Here is a 22,680-nt window from a genome sequence, read left to right on the forward strand (position 1 = left end):
AGTAAATAATGCTCAAGAGTTGCGTGAAAAAACAGAGGCAGACAATTTCGCAGTGAACAGTTGCGCGACTGGGCTATAAATGCAGGTGTAGACAGGTGTAGACAATTAGTTAGAGCGTAGCAAGGAAATGGAAAACAGGTGCGATGGATGACATGTTTAACAAGGAGATTAGTAATCGTTAGTAATAAACCTATCCTGCCCTAGCATTAGTAAATTAGTAAATGACATGCACGAGAAACGTAAGGTAACATGAACACATGATTAGTCTTGTTAGTTTCTACCCAATCCTGATCTAGCGTTAGTAGTTTTAGTAAATAGACAAATAGAAACATTAGGGGAGTGAAGGACAGAACGAGAGAGAGAGAGAGAGAGAGAAAAGGCGGAACGCAAGGTTTGCGGAAAAACATGTAAAAGTGTATGCATAACAACGACCAGTTAACGTAACAATAAACATACATCGAAACATAACACAAAGCGAAACTAAGACGATAATCACTCAACATAACCAGGTAATAAAATCGTAACGAAACATAACTAGACATGACGAGAAAATAAATCGTAACAAGAACTAAACTAAACCACATGACGAACCTAGACTAACATAATACATGATAAGACACTACGTGACTAAGACAACATGAAAAAACATAAATCAACATAAAACATGGTGAGACAGACCTGAAACGTGACAGAGCATCTCTGAACACACAACGCATCATACTCTAAGTGGATAGACAACAGCGGCAGAAGACCAATTCCTCTAAAAATAAGTCTAATAAATACTGAATAAAGTGCTCAATGAGTGTATGTTGATGTATTTTGGAAAATACATCTCGATGAATAAAGTTATGATTTTATTTATTGTAGGACCTTCATGTTTTGCCTGCATCACATCTTCCATTCATGTAGTTCATTTCTGTGAAATGTGAAAGATGCAATAAATAATACAGCACTGTACAATAAGTCATATGCAGTAAAAGCGGTCATCCTGAAATGTGGGAAAACTGTTTATGTGAACGAAGAGCCATGCAGCAGCCAAAGCTAAACCCAAGTTTGAAACATTCACATGAACATCAGCCACAGGAGCAGTGCTGCATCACCGGAGCGGAACTACACATTACACTGAGGAGAAGTGTGGGTCTTTTAACTTCCTCTGGGGTCTGTGGTCAGGTGCCTCTCCTCTGACATGAAGCCTCCACCCACAGCCACACAGAGCCCAGCAGAGCCCCTCACTGCACCCCACTCACTGGGCACAAGAATACTATCACCTAATATAAAACATGCACCCTGCTCTCACTCAGACACAGAGCCCAGCAGAGCCCTTCACTGGCCACAAGAGTACTATCACCTAATATAAAACATGCACCCTGCTCTCACTCAGACACAGAGCCCAGCAAGAGTACGGTGGCCCAGATGGACAGTCCTCACTCTCTCAGAACTGTCCGCACCAGGGATGAACAGCAAGGGCAGAACCATGATTTTGTGGCAACTTCTGCTCTTAGTTATTTAACTGGCTCAATCATACTGCATCTTGCTCATTTGTATAAGCACCAGCTACAGCCAGAGACTGCAGGTGTATCCTCAAGATTTCACTGTAATCCAGTACAGGAGTGAACCAGTGTAGGCTATAGAGCTGTCAGAATAATTGTAATTATTTGTAATTAATTGTAATTATGCTTATTTGATTAATTAATAAACACAACTACATCTGAATCTGCTGAATCTGAGCAGATGTTTTCATTGCCGTTGGTCTGGATCTGAATCTCAGTATGAAAACCTTTGTGAAATGCACATAGGGAGCGACTCGGAAAATGCTGGAAGAAAAACAGAGAAGGTCTGAGCTGGGCCTGCACGTAGACTCCATCAGTCATCAGTCCTCAGATATACGTCATCAATCATCAGTCATCAATCATCAGACATCAGATATCAGTCATCAGACATCAGTCATCAGTCATCAGATATACGTCATCAGACATCAGTCACCAGATCACCAGTCTTCGATCGCAGAATTCCTTTTTCTGCAAACATTTTGTATTGTTTCTTATTTAATTCCAATTTACAATGTCTTCTGTGAACAAGCAGCATCATTTTATTTTTTTTGGTATACATTCAGAAAAATTCTGCTCATTGCTCATTGCTCCCATGCACAGAGTATTATGCACATTACTGCATGTCATATCTTCAGCCATGTTCAAAAATATGCATTCACTTTATGAGAAAAAGGAAGGGCTGTGGCAGCCAGCTAGTTGAGCTCATTCTACATTTATATTTAGTGTTTAGCACCTTCCTTTCACATTTAGTCCTGTTGCTCTGTCAGTCAGGCTGTTTTACTTACATTTAGCAAATCACTGAGCCCTGATCCACAAAGCACCAAACCTCTCTCCTGGTAAGTGTTTTATCACATCATTGAATTGAATATAAATTATGTTCCAATATATTTTGGTACGAGAATTTTAAACTTGGATCAAATTTAAAATAAATTACATTTTCTGGTGAAAAATGATTGCTGTTTATTCCAGACAAATAGCAGTGTATTTGTGTGAGGTCTTCATTAAAGTCAGAGCATTAACTCACTGTGTGCTCTTGTGTAGCATCTGTTACAATGAGAATATAGAGAATACTCTGACAATGTACCAGCACAGTAACTCATTGTGTAGCATCTGTTACAATGAGAATATAGAGAATACTCAGTGTTCTTCTCTGCCATTTATTTTTACATTGTAAATAAGAATAATATCTATTTGTATGAATATTTTCAGTCTGGTGCACCCATGGCCTTCAGTACCTTGTTGGTAACCCTCTTGACTGTGTCAGGTAAAATGTTATGTTTTTGTTTTTTTCTTCTATTGGGTGCCAAATGTGACAAAACACTATCATTTCTCTCGTAATTTTCCCCCCAACATTTAAGCAAAATTTGCATTTTTTCTCACATTTAACAAAAAGTCTTTGAAATGATCTTTGAAATCACAGGTGCAAATGGTAAGTGTGCTATCCACAAATTATATAATGTGAGTTTAATTATTTAGTAGTCTTTATTATTTATCTCAATGTATGAAACATTGAGCAAAACAGTTATACATTTAGCTAAATAATAAAAGCTAAACAATGAAACATTATTATCAGAGAGGTTTCCAATAGAATGTCTTTATTCAGTTCACAGCAGGTCAGGCAGGCAATGGTCAGATATGAGCAGGCGGGAATATCACAGGTAACCAAGTTTGTGGTGAGTAACACAGGTGAAGGTTTGAAACCGGGGCTATCAGACATAGCAGAGATAATCCAAGACGTAGTCAGAATCACAAGCAAGAGTTTGTAAATGGGCAGGTACTTAGAAAAATACAGAGACAGAAAAACACAGATCATTTCAGGATAGCACATTTACACCTGTCATTTCGAAAATCACAAATGTAGGACACATTTGAATCATTTGAGTAAAATGTGAGAAAAAAGGGATATTTTGCCTGAAATGGGGCGACATTGGCTCAGTTGGCTGGTTGAGGGTTGCCAGTTCAATCCCGCCCTGGGTGTGTCGAAGTGTGTCGAAGTGTCCCTGAGCAAAATACCTTGTTGTGTGTGTGAATGGATGCATGAGAAGCATCAATTGTGCAGTGGTTTGGATACAAAACATTTACCATTTAAAAGAGAGAGAATTTACTCTATTAGATGAAGTTCTTTTTCACATCCAGCTTTGAGACTGAGACAGAGGCATGATGGGAATATCTCCGGTTTTACAGAATCATCAGACCTGTATGCAGTTATTGATGTGCTGTATTTTTGGAGAAAATGTTCTGTGCAGTTGTTCTACAGACACTTCATTTTTGTGAATTGAATCCATGATCTGTAATGTTGGCAACACACATGTCTGTACGAGCATTTTTGAGCTGTCTGTCTGTGTGTGTGTTTTTCAGGTGTTCTTGGCCAGAACAGATGGGGAGTGACTTACACCCCTGAGAGAATCTGTGCCTTAAAGGGGTCTTCAGTAGACATGCGCTGCACTTACTCATATCCAACATGGCACAAAGTGCAGAAAGCATTCTGGTATATTCTCTGGCACCATCCACAGGAGCCTGATGACCTGTCCCGGGACCCAGAGTACTCTGGTCGTGTAGAGTACCGTGAGAATCTGAACAGAGACTGCACTTTTAGAATAAAACAACTGAGAGAAACAGATGCAAAAACATATTACTTCAGGTTCCGAACTGACCATGCTGATGGAAAATATAGTGGCCGACGTGGTGTCAGATTGACAGTCACAGGTAACCATTTTATGCTATGAGCTCATAGGATCCTTCTCCCATATCAATGAATGGAAGACTGGGGAAGGGAGAGATGTTTTTACAGTTTTCATTTGTTTGCAGCTCTACAGGTGAGGGTGAATCCTGGCTCAGTGACAGAGGGACAGAGTGTAACACTGACCTGTAACACCACCTGCACTCTGACTGGCAGCACAGTCTTCACCTGGTACAGAAACGGATCTCCTCTGTCCTTCACCACCCAGACACACCAGCTCACAGCCAGCAGTGAAGATGGAGGCACATACTCCTGTGCTGTAAAAGGATCTGAGCTTCTCCCCTCCCCTGCAGTGGCTCTTACTGTGAACTGTGAGTACAAGAGGCCAGACTCGCGTGTTTCACACTATTGGTGATGTTACCATCACTGTAGAAAGTAAGTTTTACACATCACACAGGTTTCAAAGTATTCAGCCGAAATGTACTGTTAAATCTTACAGATTATCATATGCTGCATGTACAGATGTACATGGTGGCCTGTAGCGTAGTGGTTAAGGTAAATGACTGGGAAACACAAGGTTGGTGGTTCTAATCCTGGTGTAGCCACAATAAGATCCGCACAGCCGTTGGGCCCTTGAGCTTGGCCCTTAACCCTGCATTGCTCCAGGGGAGGACTGTCTCCTGCTTAGTCTAATCAACTGTACGTCGCTCTGGATAAGAGCGTCTGTCAAATGTCAATAATGTAATGTAATGTAATAATGTACATGTAGTATTTACTAACTTTATTTATTAGCTGAAACATGAATATGGAAATAAATGCATGATTTAATGATTTGAAAGCACTCTACGAGTCCAGTTTAGATTTCATATCTTACAGATCCTCCTAAGAGCACTTCAGTATCAGTGAGCCCCTCTGGTGAAATAGAGGAGGGCAGTTCAGTGTCTCTGACCTGCAGCAGCGATGCCAACCCACCAGTGCAGAGATACACCTGGTTTAAGGAGAATGGAGTTGTAGTCTGGCAGGCAGGATCAGGACAGAGTCTGAACTTTACTAATGTTAGCTCCTGGAACAGTGGACAGTACTACTGTGAGGCAAAGAACACCCACGGAGCCCAGAACTCTACTGCTGTGACTTTAAAGGCACTGGTCGTCACAGTGCAAGGTATGGCCAGTACAAGTCTAAGTTAGGCTGCAGCCTGCATGATATTTATTTAGGCTGCAATACCTAGCCCATTGTTTCTTTACACAGAAAATCAATCATTCAAAATGCATTCACTGAAATTGGCCAAGTGATGAAGATGTTGGAAGATTGGTGGAATTCATTATCTTGACTAATATACTAAAATAACTGTGAGTACAAGAGGCCAGACTCGCGTGTTTCACACTATTGGTGACGTTATCTTCGAAGGTTCGTTTTGTCTGGGACCGAGTCCCTGGAAGATTACAGGCCACTTTCTACTGCTGGACCGGCCAAGTAAACTTAGCTGCAGTATGAGCAATTTTTTAATTGAATTCCATCCATCCATCCATTATCTTAACCTGCTTATCCTGAATAGGGAGGGGGGCTGGAGCCTATCCCAGCATACATTGGGCGAAAGGCAGGAATACACCCTGGACAGGTCGTCAGTCCATCGCAGGGCACACACACTCACTCCATTCACTCACACACTCATACCTATGGGCAATTTAGACTCTCCAATCAGCCTAACGTGCATGTCTTTGGACTGTGGGAGGAAACCGGAGTACCCGGAGGAAACCCACGCAAACACGGGGAGAACATGCAAACTCTGCACAGAGAGGCCCCGGCCAACGGGGATTCGAGCCCAGGACCTCCTTGCTGTGAGGATTAAAATTGAATTGAATAACTTACTTTAAATTTTAAAATGATTACCCAATGTATCCGGGACCCATCCAAACTGATGCCAGTGGTCTCTGGTTACTTGGCAGCCTTGTTGTTTACACTGTCACGTTTCATGCTTGTCCTGTCATGTTTCATGTTTAGTTATTGTCTTTGTTATTTTATTGTCATGTCATGTATTATGTTAGTCTAGTCTCGCCACATTTTTATGTTTTATTTCTTGTTACGTTTCATTGTCATGTCATGTTACTGTTGCGATCCGTAAGGAAAAAAAACAGTCCACACAGAGACCTAGATCCACAAATTAACGTTTTATTAAACTGTAACAAAAACGGGACTTTAACAAGGGGAACAGGGAATTCTTTCCATTACGTATATGTACTGGGCTCAGCCATGGTCCCGAACTGAGAGCTCTCTCCCAGCATGCACCCTCTTAAGACCCCCCACAAAACCCAGTCCCCACCTGCTGAGCTACCGATCAGATACCGAACCTATACAGTGAACAGATACATGAGAACATTTCAAACAATCCGAACATTTAACTGGACTAATTACCGGGTCATTACATTACATTTCATGTTTAGTTCTTGTTAGGATGTATTTTCTAGTCTTGTCATGTCACGTTATATATTTTTTATTCATGTCACAGTTCGCAAACTTGTTATGTCACGATTTATGTTGTTTCACGTTATGTTGTTCCGTTCATTGATTAGCATACACTTTTTCATGTCTTTCCGCAAACCTTGCGTTCATGCTTTCTCTCTCTCCCTTGCTGTCGCTCACGCTTCCCTAATTGTTTCATTTTCCCGTGTCTACTTACTAAACTATTAACTTTAGATCAGGATTGGGTAATACAAATATTCTTACCATGTGTTCATGTTTCCCTTACGTTTCTTGTGCATGTCATTTACTAATTTACTAAGGCTAGGTCAGGATAGGTTTTTTACTAACGATTACTAATTATCTTGTTAACTTGTCAATCCTCCACACCTGATTTCCATTCGCATGCTGCTATCAAACTAATTGTCTGCACCTGTCTACACCTGCATATAAGCTCAGTGTTCATATCATGTCTTTGCAAACTTCTTGTCAAGCGATTGCCTACCCATTAAGATCCAAGCCTGTTTATTGACCAAAGTAATTGACTTCTGTTTTGTTGACCACTGCCTGCCTGTACCATGACATCTTGCCTGCTGTCTTTGTGCTTTTGCACCGTGGAGCGGACTTCGGTCTCGACTCTTGCACCCCCTTCGCCCCCGAGCCTGCCTACCGTCTGTCTGCACTACTGCCCCGCTGACAGCTTTCCTGGTGACTGGACTTATTGCATGGTGTCCCGATTATGAGACTGCCTTCTCCCTCAGTACTGTACTTTGGTTTTGGCTGGATTAACTGTGTATGAACTTTGCTTGTTTTTGATTACGCTTTGGACAATCCCTTATTAAAGCCCTGACGGGACTTTGTTTGTCTGAGTCGTGCATTTTGGGTCCAACCCCCACACACCCGTGTCATACACTTTGGAATTGTAGTCTCTGCTGTATTCCTACACAAACATCGAAATGCTATGTCTGTTTATTTCCAGCAGGGGATTGGACAGAACTTGTGTGTGCAGTTGTTGGAAGCATTGTGACTCTTGCACTGATGGCTGTTATTGTGTGGACGAGGTAAGTGTTCACAATGTGAAAACATCTGGAATTCAATCATCACTCAGAAGACATATAATTAAAAGTTCACATTCACAGAGATTTGTTGTAATTTTACAGTTTAACGGTTGAATTCAGAGGAGTAGGTAGGAATGTTACAGCCAGACGCCATCTTGAATATCTGTTACTCCCCACCCCCCTTTTATAGTCCACAATCTGTTAAAATGATGATAATTCCATTCCTGGTACACTGGTTCTTGGAGTGATTCTGTGATGTATGACTCAGGTCTGGGGGACATCAGAGTGGGTGTGGAAAGCAAGGGGTTGTGTGGCCACTCAGATGTAGGGGCAGCCATTAGGTGGCCAGGTCAAAAGAGCCAGTTTGGACCAGGATACTTAGATGAATAGCTGTACCTTTGGAAAAGTGCCATGGGAACTTTACTGACAGTGAATCATTTTAACATCGCAGCTGAAGAGCAGCACTTTCACAGTGCCCGTCACGATGAAGGCGCACTGGATTTAATCAGCTTCAGCTAGAAGAGTGCCCTCTACTGGCCCACCAGCACACCTTCAAGCAGCAGCCATTTCCTCTCAGAGTAGCACATGCTGTGCCATGAACAAGTATTCGCCCCCTTTCTGATTTCCTCTGTTATTGCCTATTTTTCACTCTGAATGGTTTCAAATCTTTAGACAAACTATAATATTAGACAAAGAAAACCTAAGTAAACACAAAACACAAACTGCTACACACACTCTTAATACATTACATTACATTACATGAATGGCATTTGGCAGACGCTGTTATCCAGAGCGACGTACAACAACGTGCAAAGTGCACACCCATAACCAAGGATAAGTGCGCTGAAAAACCCTAGAGGGAAGTACAATTTCGACTGTTACCTGCACAACAAAGATATGGACCAGGGCCTATTTGATCTTTTTTTTTTTTTTTTTTTTTTTATAATACCGCGACACGCAAATGCATAACGCCATTACTGCACATGCTTACCATAAAACCCTGCTACCCACACTCCTATAACACCATTACACACAGTATAACCCTGCTACACACACTCCTATAACACCATTACACACTTACAGTATAACCCTGCTACACACACTCCTATAACACTGTTACACACAGTATAACCCTGCTACACACACTCCTATAATACCATTACACACAGTATAACCCTGCTACACACACACTCCTATAACACCATTACACACAGTATAACCCTGCTACACACACACTCCTATAACACCATTACACACAGTATAACCCTGCTACACACACTCCTATAACACCATTACACACAGTATAACCCTGCTACACACACTCCTATAACACCATTACACACAGTATAACCCTGCTACACACACTCCTATAACACCATTACACACTTACAGTATAACCCTGCTACACACACTCCTATAACACCATTACACACAGTATAACCCTGCTACACACACTCCTATAACACCATTACACACAGTATAACCCTGCTACACACACTCCTATAACACCATTACACACAGTATAACCCTGCTACACACACACTCCTATAACACCATTACACACAGTATAACCCTGCTACACACACTCCTATAACACCATTACACACAGTATAACCCTGCTACACACACTCCTATAACACCATTACACACAGTATAACCCTGCTACACACCCTCCTATAACACCATTACACACAGTATAACCCTGCTACACACACTCCTATAACACCATTACACACAGTATAACCCTGCTACACACACTCCTATAACACCATTACACACAGTATAACCCTGCTACACACACTCCTATAACACCATTACACACAGTATAACCCTGCTGCACACACTCCTATAACACCATAACACACAGTATAACCCTGCTACACACACACTCCTATAACACCATTACACACAGTATAACCCTGCTACACACACTCCTATAACACCATTACACACAGTATAACCCTGCTACACACACTCCTATAACACCGTTACACACAGTATAACCCTGCTACACACACTCCTATAACACCATTACACACAGTATAACCCTGCTACACACACACTCCTATAACACCATTACACACAGTATAACCCTGCTACACACACACTCCTATAACACCATTACACACAGTATAACCCTGCTACACACACTCCTATAACACCATTACACACAGTATTACCCTGCTACACACACTCCTATAACACCATTACACACAGTATAACCCTGCTACACACACTCCTATAACACCATTACACACAGTATAACCCTGCTACACACACACTCCTATAACACCATTACACACAGTATAACCCTGCTACACACACACTCCTATAATACCATTACACACAGTATAACCCGGCTGCACACACACTCCTATAACACCATTACACACAGTATAACCCTGCTACACACACACTCCTATAACACCATTACACACAGTATAACCCTGCTACACACACACTCCTATAACACCATTACACACAGTATAACCCTGCTGCACACACACTCCTATAACACCATTACACACAGTATAACCCTGCTACACACCCTCCTATAACACCATTACACACAGTATAACCCGGCTGCACACACACTCCTATAACACCATTACACACAGTATAACCCTGCTACACACACTCCTATAACACCATTACACACAGTATAACCCGGCTGCACACACACTCCTATAACACCATTACACACAGTATAACCCTGCTACACACACACTCCTATAACACCATTACACACAGTATAACCCGGCTGCACACACACTCCTATAACACCATTACACACAGTATAACCCTGCTACACACACTCCTATAACACCATTACACACAGTATAGCCCTGCTACACACACTCCTATAACACCATTACACACAGTATAACCCTGCTACACACACACTCCTATAACACCATTACACACAGTATAACCCTGCTACACACACTCCTATAACACCATTACACACAGTATAACCCTGCTACACACACTCCTATAACAGTATTACACACAGTATAACTCTGCTATACACACACTCCTATAACACTGTTACAGACAGTATAACCCTGCTACACACACACTCCTATAACACCATTACACACAGTATAACCCTGCTACACACACACTCCTATAACACCATTACACACAGTATAACCCTGCTACACACACACTCCTATAACACCATTACACACAGTATAACCCGGCTGCACACACACTCCTATAACACCATTACACACAGTATAACCCTGCTACACACACTCCTATAACACCATTACACACAGTATAGCCCTGCTACACACACTCCTATAACACCATTACACACAGTATAACCCTGCTACACACACACTCCTATAACACCATTACACACAGTATAACCCTGCTACACACACTCCTATAACACCATTACACACAGTATAACCCTGCTACACACACTCCTATAACAGTATTACACACAGTATAACTCTGCTACACACACACTCCTATAACACTGTTACAGACAGTATAACCCTGCTACACACACACTCCTATAACACCATTACACACAGTATAACCCTGCTACACACACACTCCTATAACACCATTACACACAGTATAACCCTGCTACACACACACTCCTATAACACCATTACACACAGTATAACCCTGCTAAACACACATATAACTCATGTACATGTTCTCTCATTGTATGGGAAGCTGTTCTGTGTAAGCGCATCTGCTAAATGAATGCAATGTGCTGAATATGATGTCGGCATCATTGTGCATATTGATGAATTATGGTTTAAGCATTGTAAAGAACTGTGAACCTCTGGTCTCTATGAATAAAGTTTATTATTATTTGAGAAAAAGCCTTCATGTTTTGCCAGCAAAAAAAACCCCTTTCACTTCACATGCAGTTCAGACAGTTCATAATACATAATACTGAAACAAACAGATCAAGATTTCAAAACAGCTGGTAGCTGGTTGACCAGTTCAGACTTGCTCCCAGCTTGACATGGTTTGACCAGCTCAAGCTATGTTTTGAAAGAAAAAGACAAGTGTTCAGACAAGCTACGAACCATATCAGTCAGACGCTATGCTTAGAGGAGGCTTGCCAGCTTGGAGGGTAATAATTGGTGAATACATTCTAATGGGAGTGAAAGTATCAAAAAGCACAGTGGCCAAATAAATCAACACAATCAATATGAAGAAAATGTTTGGAATTCCACAAAGTAGTGACATCACAATGATACACACAGTCATCAGACATTACACAGCATTTTATTAGGTTAACCTGTAAATCAGCAAATATCTAATCAGCCAATCATCTGGAAGCAACGTCGTGCATAAAACCATGCAGACATGGTCAAGAGGTTCAGTTGTTGTTCATACCAAACCCGCACAACAGTCACTAGAGTTTACAGAGTGTGGTGCCAGAAAACAAAAAGATCCAATGAGCAGCAGTCCTGTGAGCTTAAACACCTTGTTATTGAAAGAGGTCAGAGGAGAAAGAGGTTTCAAGTCAACAGGAAAGGTGACTGTAACACAAGTTACGGCACATCACAACAATGATATGCAGAAGAGCATCTCTGAACACACAACGCATCAACGCATTTATTTGGGACGAATCCCAGGAGCGTAGTCACAACAAGCAAAGTCCATACACGTCGATCCAGCCAAACAAACGATAAACAAACAAAAAGCACGGTGCCTAGGGAAGAGGCAAACTCGTAGTCGGTAGACGTGCAGGGAGGTCCGGTAGCAGGAGAGCTGTCAGCGGGGCAGATGTACAGGCGGACGGCAGGCAGAGTCGTAGTCGAGGGCGATGCGGAAGTCGAAACCATAAAACAATCAGTGAGGCAAAAGTACAAAGACGGTAGGCGAGGACGTGGTCAAAAACAAACGATGGTCAACGAAACAGAAATCAATAAACAATAGTCGGTAAACAGGCTTGGCTCTAAACGTGAATCAATCAGAAATAATGCTCAAGAGTTGCGTAGTAAAACTAGAGGCAGACAATTTCGCAGTGAACAGTACCGCGACTGGGATATAAATGCAGGTGTAGACAGGTGTAGACAATTAGTTAGAGCGTAGCAAGGAAATGGAAAACAGGTGCGATGGATGACAAGTTTAACAAGGTGATTAGTATTCATTAGTAATAAACCTATCCTGCCCTAGCATTAGTAAATTAGTAAATGACATGCACGAGAAACGTAAGGTAACATGAACACATGATTAGTTTGTTAGTTTCTACCCAATCCTGATCTAGCGTTAGTAGTTTTAGTAAATAGACAAATGGAAACAATAGGGGAGTGAATGACAGAAAGAGAGAGAGAGAGAAAAGGCGGAACGCAAGGTTTGCGGAAAGACATGTAAAAGTGTATGTTTAAACAGTAACCAGTCTACGTAACAATAAACATAAATCAAAACATAACACAAAACGAAACTAAGACAATAACCAATCAACATAACAAGGTAATATAATCGTAACAAAACATAACTAGACATGACGAGAAAATAAATCGTAACAAGAAATAAACTAAACAACATGACGAACCTAGACTAACATAATACATGATAAGACTAAGACAAAATGAATAAACATAAAACATGGCGAGACAGACCTGAAACGTGACAGCATCATAACTCTAAATGGGTAGGCAACAGCAGCAGAAGGTCAATACCTCTAAAGAATAAGTCTAATAAATACCTAATAAAGTGCTCAATGAGTGTATGTTGATGTATTTTGGAAAATACATCTCTTTGAATAAAGTCAGGATTATTTTTATTGTAGGACCATGTTTTGCCTGTATCACATCTTCCATTCATGTAGTTCATTTCTGTGAAATGTGAAAGATGCAATAAATAATACAGCACTGTACAATAAGTCATATGCAGTAAAAGCGGTCATCCTGAAATGTGGGAAAACTGTTTATGTGAACGAAGAGCCATGCAGCACCCAAAGCTGAACCCAAGTTTGAAACATTCACCTGAACATCAGCCACAGGAGCAGTGCTGCATCAGTTCTCCGATGAGGGGTGGTGTAGTGTTCGGTTAAAAAAAGAAAAGCAGCTCTACACCGATAACTTCCAGCTCCACTTCCAGAACAGCCTGCCTGTGAGATTAAGTGTATTCAGGAATGTTTAGAAATGTGGAGTTTGAGTTTTACTTCATTATAACATCGATGCTGGAATTGATAATCCCAGGAATTATGCTTGTAAACATAATTGTAATTATGCCTAAATAAAAATAAAAATAAAACAACATGCAAAATAATCACAATTACATATGATTCTGCTGAAGAGAGAAGAGCTCTTCCTGTCCGACTTGGACACTGCCTCTCCTTTCAGATCTTTTCCTCTGCCCCAGTGTTTACTGCTGCTGCAGAACAGCCTGTAGTCTAGTGTTTACTGCTGCTGCAGGACAGCCTGTAGCCTACTGTTTACTGCTGCAGGACAGCCTGTAGTCTAGTGTTTACTGCTGCTGCATAACAGCCTGTAGCCTAGTGTTTACTGCTGCAGGACAGCCTGTAGTCTAGTGTTTACTGCTGCTGCAGGACAGCCTGTAGTCTAGTGTTTACTGCTGCTGCAGGACAGCCTGTAGTCTAGTGTTTACTGCTGCTGCAGAACAGCATGTAGTCTAGTGTTTACTGCTGCTGCATAACAGCCTGTAGCCTAGTGTTTACTGCTGCAGGACAGCCTGTAGTCTAGTGTTTACTGCTGCTGCAGAACAGCATGTAGTCTAGTGTTTACTGCTGCTGCATAACAGCCTGTAGCCTAGTGTTTACTGCTGCTGCATAACAGCCTGTAGTCTAGTGTTTACTGCTGCAGGACAGCCTGTAGTCTAGTGTTTACTGCTGCAGGACAGCCTGTAGTCTACTGTTTACTGCTGCAGGACAGCCTGTAGTCTAGTGTTTACTGCTGCTGCAAGACAGCCTGTAGTCTAGTGTTTACTGCTGCAGGACAGCCTATAGTCTAGTGTTTACTGCTGCTGCAGGACAGCCTGTAGCCTAGTGTTTACTGCTGCAGGACAGCATGTAGTCTAGTGTTTACTGCTGCAGGACAGCCTGTAGTCTAGTGTTTACTGCTGCTGCAGGACAGCCTGCAGTCTAGTGTTTACTGCTGCAGGACAGCCTGTAGTCTAGTGTTTACTACTGCAGGACAGCCTGTAGTCTAGTGTACTGCTGCAGGACAGCCTGTAGTCTAGTGTTTACTGCTGCTGCAGGACAGCCTGTAGTCTAGTGTTTACTGCTGCTGCAGGACAGCCTGTAGTCTAGTGTTTACTGCTGCAGGACAGCCTGTAGTCTAGTGTTTACTGCTGCTGCAGGACAGCTAAATACCTGGAATAAAATCCTACTACTTCTGCTACTGCTACTACTACTACTACTACTACTACTACTATTACTACCTCCTCAGGGAAAATGCAGTCTTTGTCTAAACAGAAATGCTGTTATTTTGATTGACTGATGTGAGAGCCATAGATGAAGGGTCTTGTCTTGAATAATAATAAAAACCTTTTCTGCCACAAAGTGAGCAAAGAATTAAGGATAAATGATACCTCTGTACTGTTTGGATGGCTGTACTCTGAAGGTGTTTTATTCTGTGCATTCATTTTATGAAACAGCGTAAGTAAGGTGGGACTACAGCAGCCGGAAGCTGAGGTCATTCTATAGTTGTATTTAGTGTGAATCCTTTCTTCTCACCTTCAGTCCTGCTGCTCTGTCTTTCATTGAGCAAACCACTGAGCCGTGATCCACAAACCCCCAAACCTCTCCTCTGGTAAGTGTTTTATCACATCATTGAATTTCATCTAAATTATGTTCTAATATATTTTGGTACAAGAATTTTAAACTTGGATCAAATTTAAAAAGAATGTTCATTTTCTGGTGAGAAATGATTGCTGTTTATTCCAGACAAATATCAGTGTATTTATGTAAGGTCTTCATTAAGGCCAGAGCATTAACTCACTGTGTGCTCTTGTGTAGCATCTGTTACAATGAGAATATAGAGAATACTCTGACAATGTACCAGCACAGTAACTTACTGTGTAGCATCTGTTACAATGAGAATATAGAGAATACTCAGTGTCCTTCTTTGCCATTTATTTTTACATTGTAAATAAGAATAATATCTATATTTGTATGAATATTTTCAGTCTGATGCAGCCATGGCCTTCAGCACCTTGTTGGTAACCCTCTTGACTGTGTCAGGTAAAATGTTATGTTTTTGTTTTTTTCTTCTATTGGGTGCCAAATGTGACAAAACACTATCATTCCCCCCCCCCCCATTTAAGCAAAATGTAATTTCTTTCTCACATTTAACAAAAAAATCTTTGAAATGAGCTTTGAAATCACAGGTGTAAATGGTAAGTATGCTATCCACAAATTATATAATGTGAGTTTAATTATTTAGTAGTCTTTATTATTTATCTCAATGTATGAAACATTGAGCGAAACGGTTATACATTTAGCTAAATAATAAAAGCTAAACAATTAAACATTATTATCAGAGAGGTATCCGATAGAATGTCTTTTTTCAGTTCACAGCAGGTCAGGCAGGCAATGGTCAGATACAAGCAGGCGGGAATATCACAGGTACCCAAGTGTTGTGGTGATTAACACAGGTGAAGGTTTGAAACCGGGGGTTTCAGACATAGCAGAGATAATCCAAGACGTAGTCAGAGTCACAAGCAAGAGTTTGTAAACAGGCAGACAGTCAGATTGTCGAGGACCTAGGCCCCCCTGATGAGAGATTGATGGGGGATGGGTTTGGAAGGAATGCATTGTTAACCCCTCGCACACGCCATTGAGGTGGTAGCAAGAACGCCCGTAAGAGGAAAAATATGCGGTTCAGAGATAATGAGCAGCCCTACTTGTCAGCGGAGAAGTCTGAAGTCGGGGGACTTAGATTTAGAGTACTAAGGAGCAAGGTTAAAGTTCTGACTGAGGCCATGCATAGAATGAGTTCCAGCATAACCTTGGAGGAGATTCAACATGCTGAGCGAGCAGTCGGAGAATACCCCAACCCTACAGGGGAGGAGCACAATGCCTGGCTAAAGCAAAAAGATAAGGAAAACGGAAGGGATGTCAATACCGAAAGAATATTAAGAGGCTTTAAGGGCCTTCCTGATTATAATCTGATAATTTATTGGATAGATTCAAAGGACTGACTGTAGAGGAGTTGGGGGATGATTTACACTCAGCTATTAGCTGGATGTCCTTTGTAGATCCCTTAAGGCGCCGCGGAGAGGGGCATCTGAAGAGTGTGTTGAGATGGTGGAGGGCACTAACTTCTGGCTTGTATGAAGTCAAAGTTTGGAGAGAGTCCAAGGAGAGATTATGACAGGGAGACAAATACCAGTGATGAATAGGTTCATTGAAAAATTACATAAGAGCTAGTGTTTTTCCACTCGTATACTGAGATGGTGGAAACTCCCAACTGGAGGGGCACATGAGATAAAGTATTGGGGAAACTTCCTTTGAGGTATGAGAAAATGACAGTGAGACAAACAATAGTGATGAATATGTTCATTAAAAAAGTTGCATAAGAGATAAATGTCTTCCCACTCGGTATACTGGGAACATTTCTTATCAAAAAAAGGTACACTTTTATACGAGCTAAGGATATATAAGGAGTGAGCTTTTAGATGTTAAAAAAGCAGGAAAAGGAGAAGAAAGAAAAAAAAAAAGCATCTTAGAATTTTGCTTCAGAAGATATCTGAGGGCTGTTGAGGAGAGAGCAACGCAAGACAGCTGTAGTCAAGCTGGAGTGGCGCGCTCCCTCTGCGCGCCACTCCAGGATATGGATATGGAGAACAGAGTGACGTACACGGTGCGGATTTAGCCCAAGAGTTGTGGCAACAGGACTGATGTCGAAAGAGCAACGCAGAACAACTATAATCAAGCTTTAGTGGTAATTACAATCTATATTACTTGTAGAAGTAGGAAAAGTAGCACATAGAAGTTCAACGTTATAAGTTTCCTTTTATTTTTATGTCTTTTATTTTTCATTAAGGTACTATATAAGGTAGAAAAATGTAGAGAAGTTTTTAGAGTTTAGATAAACATAATATTCTAGGAATAGTTTCTTTTAAACATCCAGAAGGGGGAGCTATAGGATAAGGCTAAGGCCAAAGAGGATGGGTATTTCAGGGGTGTACCTTGAATTTTAACATCATGGTGGAAAGGTAAATTAGAAAGAGCTAAAGGGGTATATGTAACTTGCATGTGATCAGCAAACTGAAAGATGATATATATCCTGTCAGCTGTATAACTCTATTCTTTTGATTGATTATAATAAAGTATATCTTACTATAATCATATGTGATAAAGGTTCTTTTAGAGGAATACAGTGAATACAGGACATCGTATACCAGATTTGCATCACACCCTTCACTTCGAGACTGGGCTGGAAGTTCAGTAGAACTTACCAGGGCTCCAAGACGTTCGGAGTACTTAAAGAAAAAGAGAGTTTGTCCCCGAGACACCTCCTGGTGAGGTACTGCTCGTGGGAACGTGAGGTCTGAGCTCGGCAAGGGGTCCGTGGCTCACGACAAGATCTAATGCAAAACAAAATCCAAACAGATGACAGTCCAACCCAAATCAGAAAACAGCGGTTCCAACACAGAAAGAAGGGTAATCCAGAAGATGGTAGTCGGGTAAAACAAAACAAACTGCTGGAATAAATGGCGGAAGCATATTACAATCAGGCAATGAACAGAAGACGGAAGTGGGTTAAAATAGACAGATAAGGAGTAATGACAAACAGGTGGGCAGAATCAGGAAACAATGAACAGGTGACACGAATAATGACAGAAAACAGAACTACAGAAAGCAAAGTGGGATAGTAAAAGGTGAAAAACGCGGAGACAGAAAAACACAGATCATTACAGTTCAGTTCAGTTCAGTTCAGTTTATTCTTTGTCCCAAATGGGCAATTTGTTTGCAGCAGGACCACACACATACCACACAACAATAGGCATAACACAATACAGACAGACAGACAGATTCTGCACAAGAAGCATAATAAATAGTTCAGTTGTGATAAATATTGGCAGTGCATTAAAAACTGAGTCATTTAAAATCAAGATACAGTTTCAATAAATATAAGGTAGATATAAAAAGAGGTAGTGGATTGGGGTATGGACAAGGCTATCTTATTCTGTTGTGTGCATTCAGTGCTTGGATAGAAAGAGGGATAAAGGAATTTTTGTACCACTGTTTTAAAGCAATGGGAGTTTTAAATCTTAAGCCAGATGGCAACAACATGTATTCTGTCAGAGGATGACTTGTATCTTGATAGATATTCATGGCTTTGTTAAACAGCTGCTTGTTGAAATACTCAGTAAGACTATTGAACTTCACTCCCACTATCTTATTGGCCACATTCATAATTTTAGAAAGTGCATTCTTGTCTTTGATAGTGACGTTTCCATACCAGCAGATAATGGAGAACGTCAGGACAGACTCAATAAAAGCTCTATTGAACAGTGTCATCAATGTTTTATCCACCTGAAACTTAGCAGGTTTCCTGAGAGCAGAGAGTCTTTGTTGTCCTCTCTTGCACACAGAAGTTGTGTTCAAGTCAAACTTAAGCCAGTCATCAATCAAGGTGCCCAGATACTTATAACATGATACCATATCAACATCCTGCCCCTTGATTACACTATGCACTGGAGCAGGGGGGATGCGTCTGAAGTCTATAGACATGTCCTTACTTTTACTGATGTTAAGATGCAAAAAGGTATCTTCACACCAGGACACAAAGTCATCAATGACAGGGCCATGCTCATTCTCATGAGTATTCAACAAACTGACGATTACAGAGTCATCTGCAAATTTTATAATGTACCTGTTGTCATGTTGGCTAAGGCAGTCATTGGTATACAGAATGTACAACACGGGGGAGAGGACACACCCCTGAGGTGAGCCGGTGGACGATGTTAGAGCACTGGACAGCACATTATTCACCCTCACCCTCTGAACTCTCTGCGTAAGGAAGTCAAGTAGCCAACCAGTAAGGCTTGGATCAAAGCTAAAGTTGCTCAGTAATTTCTCAGTTAGCAGGTGGGGTTGGATGGTATTAAATGCTGAGGAGAAATCAACAAAGAGCAACCTAGCATGATTCCCACTCTTCTCCAGATGTTTATAGAGAAGATTAAGTAGAGTGATGGTAGCATCCTGCACCCCCCTCTTGGCCCTATAGGTGAACTGAAAAGGATCCAAGAGGGGTTCCACCTTAACTAGGAGCTCAGCTTTAATCAACTTCTCAAAGGATTTTGCAACAAGGGATGTGAGGGAAACCGGCCTGAAATCATTAAGGGTTTGGGGGCGACTGACCTTGGCAACAGGCACCACTACAGACTACTTCCATAGAGATGGCACCCTCTGCTGGAAGAGTGACAAACTGAATATGTGATGAAAGATAGGGCCTAACTGTTCGGCACACACTTTTAGCGTGCGGCCACTGATGTTATCTGGATAGCACATTTACACCTATCATTTCAAAGATCATACATGAAGGACACATTTAAATTATTTGAGTTAAATGTGAGAAAAATGGGATATTTTGCCTGAAATGGGGCGACATTGGCTCAGTGGGTAAGTCGGAGGGTTACCGGTTCAATCCCGCCCTGGGTGTGTTGAAGTGCCTAAAATGCTCCTGACGAGCTGGTTGGTGCCTTGCATCGCAGCTGATCATTGGCTTTAGGCAAAGGCGCTATATATATACCAACCATTTTGTCACGTTTCAGGTCTGTCTTGCCATGTTTTATGTTTATTAATTTTGTCTTAGTCACGTATTGTCTTATCATGTATTATGTTAGTCTAGGTTCGTCATGTTGTTTAGTTTATTTCTTGTTACGATTTATTTTCTCGTCATGTCTAGTTATGTTTCGTTACGATTATATTACCTTGTTATTTTGAGTGGTTATCTTCTTAGTTTCGTTTTGTGTTATGTTTTGATTTATGTTTATTGTTACGTAGACTGGTTACCGTTTAAACATACGCTTTTACATGTCTTTCCGCAAACCTTGCGATTCGCCTTTTCTCTCTCTCTCTTTCTGTCATTCACACCCTAATTGTTTCCATTTGTCTATTTACTAAAACTACTAACGCCAAACTAATTATGTATTCATGTTACCTTACGTTTCTCGTGCATGTAATTTACTAATTTACTAATGCTAGGGCAGGATAGGTTTATTACTAACGATGACTAATTACCTTGTTAAACTCGTCATCCATCGCACCTGTTTTTCATTTCCCTTCTGCTCTCTGAACTAATTGTCTACACCTGTCTACACCCGCATTTATAGCCCAGTCGCGCAACTGTTCTTTGCGAAATTGCCTGCCTCTTGTTATCAACGCAACTCTTGAGCATTACTGTTATTGATTACACGTTACGATCCAAGCCTGTTTACCAACCACCGATTATTGATTTCTGTTTTGCTGACCATCGTTTGTTTTTTACCACGTCCTCACTTACCGATTTTGTACCTTTGCCTCGCTGACAGCTCTCCTGCTACCGGACCTCCCTGCACGTCTACCGACTACGAGTTCGCCTCTTCCCTCGGCACCGTGCTTTTTGTTTGTTTACTATTTGTTTGGCTGGATCTTCGTGTATGGACTTTGCTTGTTCTGACCACTCTCCTGGGATTCGTCCCGAATAAAGCCCTAATCTACCCATTGTTTCTGAGTCGTGCATTTTGGGTCCAACCCCCACGCACCCGTCTCACATTTACCATTTAAATGTGTGACATAATTAACAGAAAAAATTATAGCGTTTTATGGTAGCGTTTTTATGTTTGGCACCCCATTTTCGAAATAAAGTTCAGATACTTCAGTCTACAAATATTTTTTAGTATTGGTTCCGATTGATCGTTCTTCCTGACTTAATAATCATCTCTGATTATCTCAATCAGCAGCAGAAGTGAATCTAAAATCTAAATCCATTAACTGGCAAAGGTATGTAGATAATTCCCATAGTGACAGTACAGCCATTAGCTCTGAGCAGTGTGACTTCTCTATTTCATCGGAAGAGCGAGAGAGAAAAGGGCGGCATTTGCTCAGGCGGTAAGAGCAGTCCTCTGGCTGTCAGAGGGTTGCAGGTTCGATCCCGCCCTGGGTGTGTCGAAGTGTCCCTGAGTAAAATACCTAACCCCCAAATTCTCCTGATGACCTGCCTTGCATGGCAGCCAGTCTCTGTGAGTGTGTGTGTGTGTGTGTGTGTGTGTGTGGATGAATCAGAAGCATCAATTGTGCAGTGCTTTGGATACAAAACATTTACCATTTAAAAGAGAGAGAATTTACTGTATTAGAAGTTATTTTTCACACCCAGCTTTGAGACTGAGACAGAGGCATGATGGAAATATCTCCGGTTATACAGAATAATCAGACCTGTATGCAATTATTGATGTTCTGTATTTTTGGTTCAGTGCAGTTGTTCTACAGACACTTGATTTTTGTGAATTGAATCCATGATCTGTAATGTCGGCAACACACATGTCTGTACGAGCATTTTTGAGCTGTCTGTCTGTGTGTTTTTCAGGTGTTCTTGGCCAGAACGGATGGGGAGTGACTTACACCCCTGAGAGAATTTGTGCCTTAAAGGGGTCTTCAGTAGACATGCGCTGCACTTACTCATATTCAACATCGCACAAAGTGCAGAAAGCATTCTGGTTTATTTGCCGGCGCCCTCCACAGTGGCCTGAAGACCTGTCCCTGGACCCAGAGTACTCTGGTCGTGTGGAGTACCGTGAGAATCTGAACAGAGACTGCACTTTTAGAATAAAACAACTCAGAGAAACAGATGCAAAAAGATATCGCTTCAGGTTCCTGACTGACCATGCTGATGGAAAATATACTGGCCAACCTGGTGTCAGATTGATAGTCACAGGTAACCATTTTATGCTATGAGCTCATAGGATTCTTCTCCCATATCTATGAATGGGAGACTGGGGAAGG

At 41.4% G+C, this 22,680-nt stretch overlaps 2 long non-coding RNA genes across 2 annotated transcripts; both read left to right on the forward strand.

The window, feature by feature from the left end:
• Window positions 1-2,311: 2,311 nt before the first annotated feature.
• Window positions 2,312-3,965, forward strand: LOC133141342 (uncharacterized). Its single transcript, XR_009710080.1, has 3 exons — window positions 2,312-2,386; window positions 2,760-2,814; window positions 3,909-3,965. It is a non-coding gene; the product is annotated as an uncharacterized LOC133141342 (long non-coding RNA).
• A 396-nt stretch (window positions 3,966-4,361) lies between these two features.
• On the forward strand, window positions 4,362-9,575 carry LOC133141341 (uncharacterized). Its single transcript, XR_009710079.1, has 3 exons — window positions 4,362-4,601; window positions 7,670-7,748; window positions 8,197-9,575. It is a non-coding gene; the product is annotated as an uncharacterized LOC133141341 (long non-coding RNA).
• Window positions 9,576-22,680: the final 13,105 nt, after the last annotated feature.

The sequence above is a fragment of the Conger conger genome, chromosome 11 (genome assembly GCF_963514075.1).
Source record: "Conger conger chromosome 11, fConCon1.1, whole genome shotgun sequence".
Classification (NCBI taxonomy): Eukaryota; Metazoa; Chordata; class Actinopteri; order Anguilliformes; family Congridae; genus Conger; species Conger conger.